Source organism: Thalassophryne amazonica, chromosome 21, assembly GCF_902500255.1.
Source record: "Thalassophryne amazonica chromosome 21, fThaAma1.1, whole genome shotgun sequence".
Lineage (NCBI taxonomy): Eukaryota > Metazoa > Chordata > Actinopteri > Batrachoidiformes > Batrachoididae > Thalassophryne > Thalassophryne amazonica.
This window is the reverse complement of record NC_047123.1, coordinates 14233886-14246232: the sequence shown is the minus strand read 5'-3', so window position 1 is coordinate 14246232 and position 12347 is coordinate 14233886. Positions and strand designations below refer to the sequence as shown.

Here is a 12347-nt window from a genome sequence, read left to right as displayed (position 1 = left end):
CCTGATCCAAAATAGTGTAAAAACAGGATGAAATAGCTTAATCCTGCTGCCTCCTAACAGGCTGGTTTATAAAGTGCAGACCTGGCAACCTGTCCAAAAATGAAAGAAAGGAGCTGTGCCCTCAGCTAGAACCACAACAAAAGCTGCTTCGTCTTCAAATTTTTACCCTGGCAGAGCACAATCAAATAAGTTTCAAACCGTAGAAATATCCCATTTAAAGACTTGAAAATGATTAAAGCTGTTAAGAGTATGAACCCCCAAAAGTCACCTGGAAGTTAATAGTGACGATTTACTGAATGGGGATGAAATTTTTGAACAGTTGGAAAATTGAACACCAATTTCAAAACTGGTGCAAATGATGACCGTAACTACTACAAACACCACAAGTTTATTCAAAATGGGCAAAGATCAATCAAATAAGTTACTATGATGCTGAAAACACACCCCAGTTTGCTATTCCGGATTAAACAGGAAGGAATGGCACTCTGTGGAATAGCCCATTAGCAAATGTAAGCGTGCGGATGTTTTAGCTTCAGCACGTGGTGATGTTATACCAAGCAACTTGAGGTTGAACAAACATCACAGTGTTGCAGATTGTTGATGAGTTGAAAGAGTCACAGTTATTGTTGATATCTTCTAATCATTTTAATTTAATTATGCATATTGCTCTTTTGTTCTTCTTCCTCCATTGTTTTTCTTTGTTGTTTTTATACAACACACACTGCAATGTCCAACACCATCAATCAATCAATCAATTTTTTTTTTATATAGCGCCAAATCACAACAAACAGTTGCCCCAAGGCGCTTTATATTGTAAGGCAAGGCCATACAATAATTACAGAAAAACCCCAACGGTCAAAACGACCCCCTGTGAGCAAGCACTTGGCTACAGTGGGAAGGAAAAACTCCCTTTTAACAGGAAGAAACCTCCAGCAGAACCAGGCTCAGGGAGGGGCAGTCTTCTGCTGGGACTGGTTGGGGCTGAGGGAGAGAACCAGGAAAAAGACATGCTGTGGAGGGGAGCAGAGATCGATCACTAATGATTAAATGCAGAGTGGTGCATACAGAGCAAAAAGAGAAAGAAACAGTGCATCATGGGAACCCCGCAGCAGTCTACGTCTATAGCAGCATAACTAAGGGATGGTTTCAGGGTCACCTGATCCAGCCCTAACTATAAGCTTTAGCAAAAAGGAAAGTTTTAAGCCTAATCTTAAAAGTAGAGAGGGTGTCTGTCTCCCTGATCTGAATTGGGAGCTGGTTCCACAGGAGAGGAGCCTGAAAGCTGAAGGCTCTGCCTCCCATTCTACTCTTACAAACCCTAGGAACTACAAGTAAGCCTGCAGTCTGAGAGCGAAGCGCTCTATTGGGGTGATATGGTACTACGAGGTCCCTAAGATAAGATGGGACCTGATTATTCAAGCGTTATAAGTAAGAAGAAGAATTTTAAATTCTATTCTAGAATAACAGGAAGCCAATGAAGAGAGGCCAATATGGGTGAGATATGCTCTCTCCTTCTAGTCCCCGTTAGTACTCTAGCTGCAGCATTTTGAATTAACTGAAGGCTTTTTAGGGAACTTTTAGGACAACCTGATAATAATGAATTACAATAGTCCAGCCTAGAGGAAATAAATGCATGAATTAGTTTTTCAGCATCACTCTGAGACAAGACCTTTCTAATTTTAGAGATATTGCGTAAATGCAAAAAAGCAGTCCTACATATTTGTTTAATATGCGCTTTGAATGACATTTCCTGATCAAAAATGACGCCAAGATTTCTCACAGTATTACTAGAGGTCAGGGTAATGCCATCCAGAGTAAGGATCTGGTTAGACACCATGTTTGTAGATTTGTGGGGCCAAGTACAATAACTTCAGTTTTATCTGAGTTTAAAAGCAGGAAATTAGAGGTCATCCATGTCTTTATGTCTGTAAGACAATCCTACAGTTTAGCTAATTGGTGTGTGTCCTCTGGCTTCATGGATAGATAAAGCTGGGTATCATCTGCGTAACAATGAAAATTTAAGCAATACCGTCTAATAATACTGCCTAAGGGAAGCATGTATAAAGTGAATAAAATTGGTCCTAGCACAGAACCTTGTGGAACTCCATAATTAACTTTAGTCTGTGAAGAAGATTCCCCATTTACATGAACAAATTGTAATCTATTAGACAAATATGATTCAAACCACCGCAGCGCAGTGCCTTTAATACCTATGGCATGCTGTAATCTCTGTAATAAAATTTTATGGTCAACAGTATCAAAAGCAGCACTGAGGTCTAACAGAACAAGCACAGAGATGAGTCCACTGTCCGAGGCCATAAGAAGATCATTTGTAACCTTCACTAATGCTGTTTCTGTACTATGATGAATTCTAAAACCTGACTGAAACTCTTCAAATAGACCATTCCTCTGCAGATGATCAGTTAGCTGTTTTACAACTACCCTTTCAAGAATTTTTGAGAGAAAAGGAAGGTTGGAGATTGGCCTATAATTAGCTAAGATAGCTGGGTCAAGTGATGGCTTTTTAAGTAATGGTTTAATTACTGCCACCTTAAAAGCCTGTGGTACATAGCCAACTAACAAAGATAGATTGATCATATTTAAGATCGAAGCATTAAATAATGGTAGGGCTTCCTTGAGCAGCCTGGTAGGAATGGGGTCTAATAGACATGTTGATGGTTTGGATGAAGTAACTAATGAAAATAACTCAGACAGAACAATCGGAGAGAAAGAGTCTAACCAAATACCGGCATCACTGAAAGCAGCCAAAGATAACGATACGTCTTTGGGATGGTTATGAGTAATTTTTTCTCTAATAGTTAAAATTTTGTTAGCAAAGAAAGTCATGAAGTCATTACTAGTTAAAGTTAATGGAATACTCAGCTCAATAGAGCTCTGACTCTGTCAGCCTGGCTACAGTGCTGAAAAGAAACCTGGGGTTGTTCTTATTTTCTTCAATTAGTGATGAGTAGAAAGATGTCCTAGCTTTACGGAGGGCTTTTTTTATAGAGCAACAGACTCTCTTTCCAGGCTAAGTGAAGATCTTCTAAATTAGTGAGACGCCATTTCCTCTCCAACTTACGGGTTATCTGCTTTAAGCTACGAGTTTGTGAGTTATACCACGGAGTCAGGCACTTCTGATTTAAAGCTCTCTTTTTCAGAGGAGCTACAGCATCCAAAGTTGTCTTCAATGAGGATGTAAAACTATTGACGAGATACTCTAGCTCACTTAGAGTTTAGGTAGCTACTCTGCACTGTGTTGGTATATGGGATTAGAGAACATAAAGAAGGAATCATATCCTTAAACCTAGTTACAGCGCTTTCTGAAAGACTTCTAGTGTAATGAAACTTATTCCCCACTGCTGGGTAGTCCATCAGAGTAAATGTAAATGTTATTAAGAAATCATCAGACAGAAGGGAGTTTTCATGGAATACTGTTAACTCTTCTATTTCCATACCATAAGTCAGAACAAGATCTAAGATATGATTAAAGTGGTGGGTGAACTCATTTACATTTTAGCAAAGCCAATAGAGTCTAATAATAGATTAAATGCAGTGTTGAGGCTGTCATTCTCGGCATCTGTGTGGATGTTAAAATCGCCCACTATAATTATCTTATCTGAGGTAAGCACTAAGTCAGACAAAAGGTCTGAAAATTCACAGAGAAACTCACAGTAACGACCAGGTGGACGATAGATAATAACAAATAAAACTGGTTTTTGGGACTTCCAATTTGGATGGACAAGACTAAGAGTCAAGCTTTCAAATGAATTAAAGCTCTGCCTGGGTTTTTGATTAATTAATAAGCTGGAATGGAAGATTGCTGCAAATCCTCCGCCTCGGCCCGTGCTACGAGCATTCTGACAGTTAGTGTGACTCGGGGGTGTTGACTCATTTAAACTAACATATTCATCCTGCTGTAACCAGGTTTCTGTAAGGCAGAATAAATCAATATGTTGATCAATTATTATATAATTTACCAACAGGGACTTAGAAGAGAGAGACCTAATGTTTAATAGACCACATTTAACTGTTTTAGTCTGTGGTGCAGTTGAAGGTGCCATATTATTTTTTCTTTTTGAATTTTTATGCTTAAATAGATTTTTGCTGGTTATTGGTGGTCTGGGAGCAGACACCGTCTCTACGGGGATGGGGTAATGAGGGGATGGCAGGGGGAGAGAAGCTGCAGAGAGGTGTGTAAGACTACAACTCTGCTTCCTGGTCCCAACCCTGGATAGTCACGGTTTGGAGGATTTAAGAAAATTGGCCAGATTTCTAGAAATGAGAGCTGCTCCATCCAAAGTGGGATGGATGCCGTCTCTCCTAACAAGACCAGGTTTTCCCCAGAAGCTTTGCCAATTATCTATGAAGCCCACCTCATTTTTTGGACACCACTCAGACAGCCAGCAATTCAAGGAGAACATGCGGCTAAACATGTCACTCCCGGTCCGATTCTACCATCTACACAGCAGAGCTACGGCCTCTCATGAATGTGCTTTTAACATTATGTTAATAGGAGCACAGATACAATGCAAAGAAACATATAGTAGTGACTGTCACTATGCAGGCAGGGATTTTATAACAGATATTTTCTTCATACATTTTTCATAGTCAGCCATTGCCAGAGAAATGTAACCACAGATGTTCCCGAACAGATGTTTATACAAGCTTAACATGAAATAAAGATACAAAAAAAATCAGCTTGCCTTCCATTTGAAAAACACTGCTTTTTTGCCTGTGTTTCTAAATTCCCCTCTAAGTTTGCCTGTTCTCTTTTTGTCTGATATTGACTTTTGTCACCATGTTTATGGTTTTTACCCCATAACTCCATAATGTTCAGTAATAGATAGTCCAAACTATACTTCCCATTACATTACGTTTTTATATTTTGGACTGTTTGGAGAATTTCAGAATATGGTCAGATATTTGATTGGATTTCATATGTAAAGCTACCATATTAAAAAGTCTGTTATACTTTTTAGCTTGCCTGGACTGAAGGTCTGGTGGGCCTATGCAGTGGGTCGCCACAAACCACAGAAGAGTGTTACATAATGGAGTGTTTTCTAGATTTTACCATACTTTCATGAATTCCCATTCTAACCTTCTAAGGTCTTTGGGTAATCCCTTTGGGCATCTGTGTGGGTTCAAATCTTCAGAATTAGTGCATTATTTTAAAATTAAGAAGGGGGACCAGAGAGTGTGTGCCAACTACAGGGGCATCACACTACTCAGCCTCCCTGGTAAAGTCTACTCCAGGGTGCTGGAAAGGAGGGTTTGGCCAACAGACAAACCTCTGATTGAAGAGGAACAATGGGGGTTCCGTCCTGGTCGTGGAACAACTTACCAGCTCTTTACTCTCACAAGGATCCTGGAGGAGCTGTGTTCGAGTGCTCGGCAGTAAGTCGGACTCATTTCCGGTGGTGGTTGGTCTCTGCCAGGGCTGCACCTTGTCACCAGTCCTGTTTGTGATATTCATGGACAGGATATGAGGCATAGTTGGGGGGATGAGGTTTTCTGGTTTGGTGGGCTCAGGGTCTCATCACTGCTTTTCGTAGATGATGTGGTCCTGTTGCCTTCATCGGCTGACGACCTCCAACAATCACTGGATCGTTTCACAGCCGAGTGTGAAGCAGCTGGGATAAGGATCAGCACCTCTAAATCTGAGGCCATGGTTCTCAGCAGGAAACCATTGGATTGCCTTCTCCAGGTAGGGAATGCGGCCCTGCCCCAAGTGAAGGAGTTCAAGTACCTCGGGTCTTGTTCGCAAGTGAGGAGACAATGGAGCGTGAGATTGGCCAGAGAATTGGCTCAGCAGGGGCGGTATTGCATTCGCTCTACCATAGTGTTGTGACAAAACGGGAGCTGACCCAAAAGGTGAGGCACTCGATCTACTGGTCAGTCTTTGTTCCTACTCTCACCTATGGTCGTGAGTGTTAGGTCATGACCGAAAGAACTAGATCGCGGGTACAAGTGGCTGAAATGGGCTTCCTCGGGAGGGTGGCTGGTGTTTCCCTTAGAGATAGGGTGAGACATCCGTGGGGAGCTCGGAGTAAAGTCCCTGATCATTCGCATTGAAAGGAGCCAGCTGAGGTGGTTCGGGCATCTGGTAAGGATACTTCCTGGGCACCTCCCAAGGAAGGTGTTCCAGGCACATCCATCTGGGAGGAGACCCCGGGGAAGACCCAGGACTAGGTGGAGATATAATCTCTCCACCTAGTCCTGGGAATGCCTCAGGATACCCCAGTCAGAGGTGTTCAATGTGGCATGGGAAAGGGAAGTCTGGGGTCCCCTGCTGGAGCTGTTGCCCCCGCGACGTGAACCCGGAAAAGCGGTTGAAGATGAGTGATGATGAGTGAGTGCATGAAATAAGTATTTGTTACAGTGGAACAGACCTTAATATTTCGTACAGAAACCTTTGCAACCACAGAAGTCAAACATTTCCTGTAGTTTTTGACTAAGTTTGCACACGCTGCAGCAGGGATTTTGGTCCACTCCTCCACGCAGATCTTCTCCAGATCTTTCAGGTTTTGAGTTTTATCTCCCTCCAAAGATTTTCTATTGACTTCAGGTCTGGAGACTGGCTCGGCCACTCCAGGGCCTTGAAATGTTTCTTACGGAGCCACTCCTTAGTTCCTTGGCTGTGTGTTGCGGGTCATTGTCATGCTGGAAGACCCAGCCACAACCCATCTTCAATGCACTTACTGAGGGAAGGAGGTTGTTTGCCAAAATCTCACGATGCATGACCGCATCTAACCACTCTTCAATAAGTTGTCCTGTCCCCTTTGCAGAAAAGCACCTCCCCAAGTGATGTTTCCACCCAAATGCTTCACTGTTGGGATGGTGTTCTTGGGGTTGTTCTCCTCCTCCAAACATGGCGAGTGGAGTTGAGACGAAAAAGCTCTATTTGGATCTCATCTTACCACATGACCTTCTCCGATGCCTCCTCTGGATCATCCAGATGGTCACTGGCGAACCTCAAACAGGCCTTGACATATGTTGACTTGCGTAGGGGGAACTTGCCTGCCCTGCAGGATTTTAAACCATTACAGCCTAGTGCGTTACTAATGTAATCTTTCTAACTGTGGTCCCAGCTCTCTTCAGGTCATTGACCAGGTCCTCCCATGTATTTCTGGACTGATATCTAAATTTCATCCTTACCACACGAGGCGAGATCTTGCCTGGGGTCCCAGACCGAGGAAGATTGACAGTCATCTTAAGTTTCTTCCATTTTGTACTAATTAATCACGCCAACAGTTGTTGCCTTCTCACCAAGCTGCTTGCCTATTGTCCTGTAGCCCATTCCAACCTTGTGCAGGTCTACAATTTTTCCCTTAGACAGCTCTTTGGTCTTGGCCATGGTGGATAGGTTGGAGTGTGATTTATTGAGTGTGTGGACAGGTGTCTTTTATACAATTAACAAGTTCAAACAGGTGCAATTAATACAGGTAAAGAGTGCAGAATAACAGGTCTTTGACAGCCAGAATTCTTCCTGGTTGGTAGGTGATCAAATACTTATTTCATGCAATAAAATGTAAATAAATTATTTTAAAATCATACAATGTGATTTTATGATATATATATATATATATATGTATATGGTTTTTTTTTTTTTCTGTCTCACTGTTGAAGTGTGCCTATGATAAAAATTACTGACCTCTCCATTCTTTGTAGGTGGGAAAACTTGCTCAATCGACAGTGGATCAAATACTTATTTGCCTCACTGTAGTTGTAATGTGGAATCAAAGCATCCTGAAAACAGCCATACTTTTGGCCAAACTATCACTGTTTCAGAAGTACATGTGCTCATGTCCACAAAGAGGAAAAAGTATTAAATACCTCTACTCTTGCTGCAGATTAAACAGCTATAGCTTGTAATTTTTCAATTTACAGCCTACAATATTAATTTGAGGGTTGAGACAAGTAGTATGTCTCCTGGGACACAGTCAGACTGAACCCCCTGACTGGAGCACGGGTGGCCACCACCAAAGCTTCACGGAGTTGCAGTTGGGTTCACTGACTTTGTGTCTCTGTGTGTGGGGGAGTGTTTGTATGTAACAAGTGGGTTAAATGTCTCTAACTTTGTGGTTTTCCTGTTTAGTCTGAGTATTTGATTGCCTTGGAGAGGTTAGTATTTGCAAAACTTAACCATGTGAACACACATGAACACACAACAGTACATTAACCTTATTTAGTCTTTCTTAAACTTGGCACAGTTGTATATGTAAGCATAATGTATAAGTATATACTGTATTTTCTCTATTAAATGCCCAGGGGTCTGCAATTTTCCAAAAAGGGGGCCTTTATTGACCATCGTTTGTGTTTACATGCATGCTGTACACAGTACGGCTTTACTTTAGGTAAGGACATGTGTACTGCATGCAAAAGAAGCAGTGCAGACTCGAAACAAATGTTTTTCTGCATGCAGTAGCTGCTACACAATTACATGAAATGGCTCTGTGCAAATATTGCCACTCAGCTGTGTTCAAGCTAGAAGTTGGGAAAGAAGCAGAAGAGAAGAGGAAGCACCATGCTGCCCGGATTTTCCGGATTTTAGTCTATAAGAAATGCATCTGAGAGTGGTGTAGGAACAAGGATAAGTTTGCAACCCTGGCCAAAACAGCAAAATGGCTGCCAGGTGGGGGGAGGAAAGTGCGTTATGAGGACATTGAAGAGGAGCTGCTAAAATGGTTCCATGAAAGGAGAACGACAGGTGTCCGCTTGACAAGGAAGAGTCTGAAATACAAGGCACTACAACTGCATTAGCAACATGAAAACCAGAATTTCAGAGCCTCGAATGGCTGGTATTGAAGTTTGTGGAACGCCATAACATATCAAGCCGATGATGCGCTCATGTTGCTCAGCACCCAAAAGAACGGATGGATAACAAGATGGACAAGGTGGACTTAAGCAGAGGAGAACTATGGGACGATGACTATTAGCTGAACTGTGCCCACCACCCATATTTGTTGAAATAACTCACAAGATCTGTCAAACTTGTATGAAGAGGGCTCTGTAAACTAGTAAAAAAAAAAAAAAAAAAAAACTACCTTTTGCCCTGAAAATACAGTACAAAAATCTGGGCATAAGAAAGTGGGGTAGGATCTGTTTGTGCTGGTTTAAGCCAATTAAAGCAAAATTATTCAAAAGAGGAACATGGATGAGATGAGGCCTATATGTTGACTTGATGTCTTACAAGTCATTCACTGATTTCTTTTTAGGCCTGGTCACCCTCAGCTTGTGTTTTCTTTGGATCTGCATTTCAAACCAGTGTGTACACACACACACACACACAGCACAGGAAGTCCCAGTGAGAGCAGGATGTTGACATAGTCTTTATTTCTATTTGTCCTGAAACCTAACAGATGTAAAGCCAGAAAAGAAAGATGGAAAAAAAACTTGTAAATTAAATGTATGTTTTGAACCCAAAAAATATTGAGTTGATAACAAAAAGTGGACATATTTAAAGGAATGTGTAACTGAGTGATACTGAGGCAAACCACAAGAACAGACAGACATTTAAGGAGAGTGAGTGATTGATCGAGTGCACAAGGAAAGGTCAACTCCAGTGACGGTCTTCACCAAATCCAGATGTCTTATTCAGGACACATCATTTCAAGGGGATCAGTGAAGGAATGTGCTCTGTTTAAATTGTTGGAGGTAGAAGCCAAAGTGTTGAAATGTTCTGAAATGGGAGTCTTGTTTAAAATTCTGAAAACGTGGAATTATGTGAATCCGCTGTGCTCCATAATGACACGTGGACCTTCATTTGTGAAAATGTGTATGATATTCAGTGGCAGATGAAACCCTTCACTGGTGTTGAGACCATTTGGGTAAGTCACAATAAGTCTGCCTTCAGGTTTCTGTCCACTCTGTCGTGAATTTGAAACTACAGTATGCACAGCTGAGTGCATACAGTATACAAGTAATGAATGTTTGAGTTCAATAGTACGAATATTTTATGAGGCGAAAGATGGAATGTTCTATTCAACGAGGCAAAGCTGAGCTGAGTGGAACATTCTAGCTTACGCAGTTTGCCTTCACTCATCCAACCACTTTTTTACTGTCTTCACTACAAGGCTTTGCAGATTTTTTTTCTGCCTAAAGGTCAAAATGAGGTCGATCAGAAATTGATCAGATCCTAATGCAAATCTACATTACATTGATAATGGCCATGTATGGTCTCCAACTGGGAACCTTCTGTTTTACAAGGAAACACACAAACCACTTGGACACCGTGCAGCTTTTGTAGTTTCCTTATGTATTGCATTTGCTCAATTTTTAATGTATTATGATTTTCCACAGTAAATATGTCAGTCATACAGTTAAAAATACAGTAATAGTTGCCATGAAGTTGTCATACCAGTGCTTTAGCCTTTCAAAACCATTTTTGTTGAAACTTTAAGGCTAATACAGTGCATCCAGAAAGTATTCATGGCTTCACTTTTTCCACATTTTGTTACATTACAGCGTTATTCCAAAATGGATTAAATTCATGTTTTTCCCTCAAACGTCTGCTCATACCACCCCATAAAGACCCTGTTTGCAGTACCTCTCAAGCTCCATCAGGTTGGATGGGGAGCGTCTGTATACAGCCATTTTCAGATCTCTCCAGAGATCTTCAATCAGATTCAGGTCTGGGCTCTAGCTGGGACACTCAAGGACATTCACAGAGTTGTGCTGAAGCTAGGGATGGGGCCAATCCAATCCATTATTGGTACTGGGTTCTGATACCAACGGAATTCACGGATTGGGAATTTCTGATAAAACCTGCGGAGTTTTCCAATCCGGAAGCCACGTCTGTGTGTGTTTTAACTGAAAGTGCTTTAACTGAAAGTGCTGCTGGCTGTGGGGGGGTGTGTTCATGAACAGAGGCGTGTCTCAATGAGATGCAGAGTATTGAGGAGTACTGACTGTCTCTGACCATATTTTCATCACATTGCCGCTGGCTAGAATTATTTTATACTAGAAACACTGCAAAGCAAGACAGCAACATGAAATGTTTGTAGAGCCATTGTAGCCATTTGCAGCTTCATCAGCAAACTTAAACATTTGAAAATGCACCACATTGAAGACATTAAAGAGCACAAGGATTTTTTGAACTGAGGGCAGTAAGATGAATGGAGCCAGAAGGAAGGGTGCAACAATTTACCCATAGTGACTTCAAATGTGAGTTTATTAAGTACTTTCATTTATTTTTTGGTGGTTTCTTGTGGCATTTTGGAAATGCAGAAATGCGCTCCTACCTCACAACGGTTCATGCACTCTGGCGGGTGTGCCACCTAGTGTTAGAGGGATGAAACTTCAGCCACTCACCCAACAATTGCGACTTTTACATGTACATAAACATGTATACCATTAATCAGCTTTATTTCATTTTTTTACATATACGTGTGTTTAAGCATTCTAAAGAGCAAATTTCTTGGAGAGAGAGAGAAAGAGACAGTGGGAGAGACAGAGACAGACGGGGAGCGATAGAGAGGGAGAGAGAGAGCGAGTGCTGTCTTTTCTCTATAAAGTCTATGCTTTTTTTCAAGGCCTGCCATTTCTCATCAGTTAAGATTTATTTATTTATTTATTTTTCCCCCACAGGGGCACCCCAAAAATTGCGTACGAGCACATGTACCATTTTGAGGAAGGAACTCATTTCTCCATTTCCAAAATGCTGCAAGTAAAAAATAAACAAAAGTGCTTAATTTCTTTATCAAAACATCAAATCTAGGCTTGCATCTTAGATGTACCTTCTGGCAAATTGTAGCTGAACTTTCTGGTCTTTTTTTCTTTTGTTTTTTAAGAAAATCCTCCTCTATATCACTTCATCATGAAGCTGCATAACTGGGGATACAAAATATACTTATTTAACAACAATAATTAAACAAACATCCCCACAGCATCAAGGGCGCAATTTAGAACTAGAATTTGGGGGGGCAAAGTGCGAGGGCCGCAGGGCCGAAGCCCATAGGCCGGGGGTCAACGGTTTCTAGATAAACTCAGATGCATTCTGAGCATCCAGAACTATAGTTTAAATATTTTGAGAAGACCATCAAGTGGACACCATTTGACTTATACAATTTGAAACTGTGGCTATAAGTACTTTATTCTGAGAATAGCCAGCATTGATTTTATTAACATCCTGGTGTAAATAAGGTATCACCACATGTGTAGAACTCAAAAAGAATGATAGGTTGAGTTCTCATTAAAAACAACAACTGCAATGTGGTAAAATGTATTCATAAATATGAAAGAACAGGCTCTTAATAATTATTAACTATCGCATACTGTATTTTTTTCTCAAGATTTGTTTTTGCATAAGTTTGAAAAAACAACAGATCATAAGTTTAGGATAAATT

The 12347-nt window shown here is 41.1% G+C and overlaps 1 protein-coding gene and 1 long non-coding RNA gene across 6 annotated transcripts in view; one reads left to right on the top strand and one right to left on the bottom strand.

Moving 5' to 3' along the window:
- The window catches only part of lama2 (laminin, alpha 2), a 780279-nt gene that overhangs the window by 54521 nt on the left and 713411 nt on the right, over positions 1-12347 (top strand). The window lies entirely within an intron of this gene.
- Positions 8361-12347, bottom strand: part of LOC117503416 — a 559959-nt gene continuing 555972 nt past the window's right edge. Inside the window, exon 4 of the long non-coding RNA XR_004558561.1 lies at positions 8361-8397. This is a non-coding gene — a long non-coding RNA (uncharacterized LOC117503416). The remainder of the gene's footprint in view (positions 8398-12347) is intronic.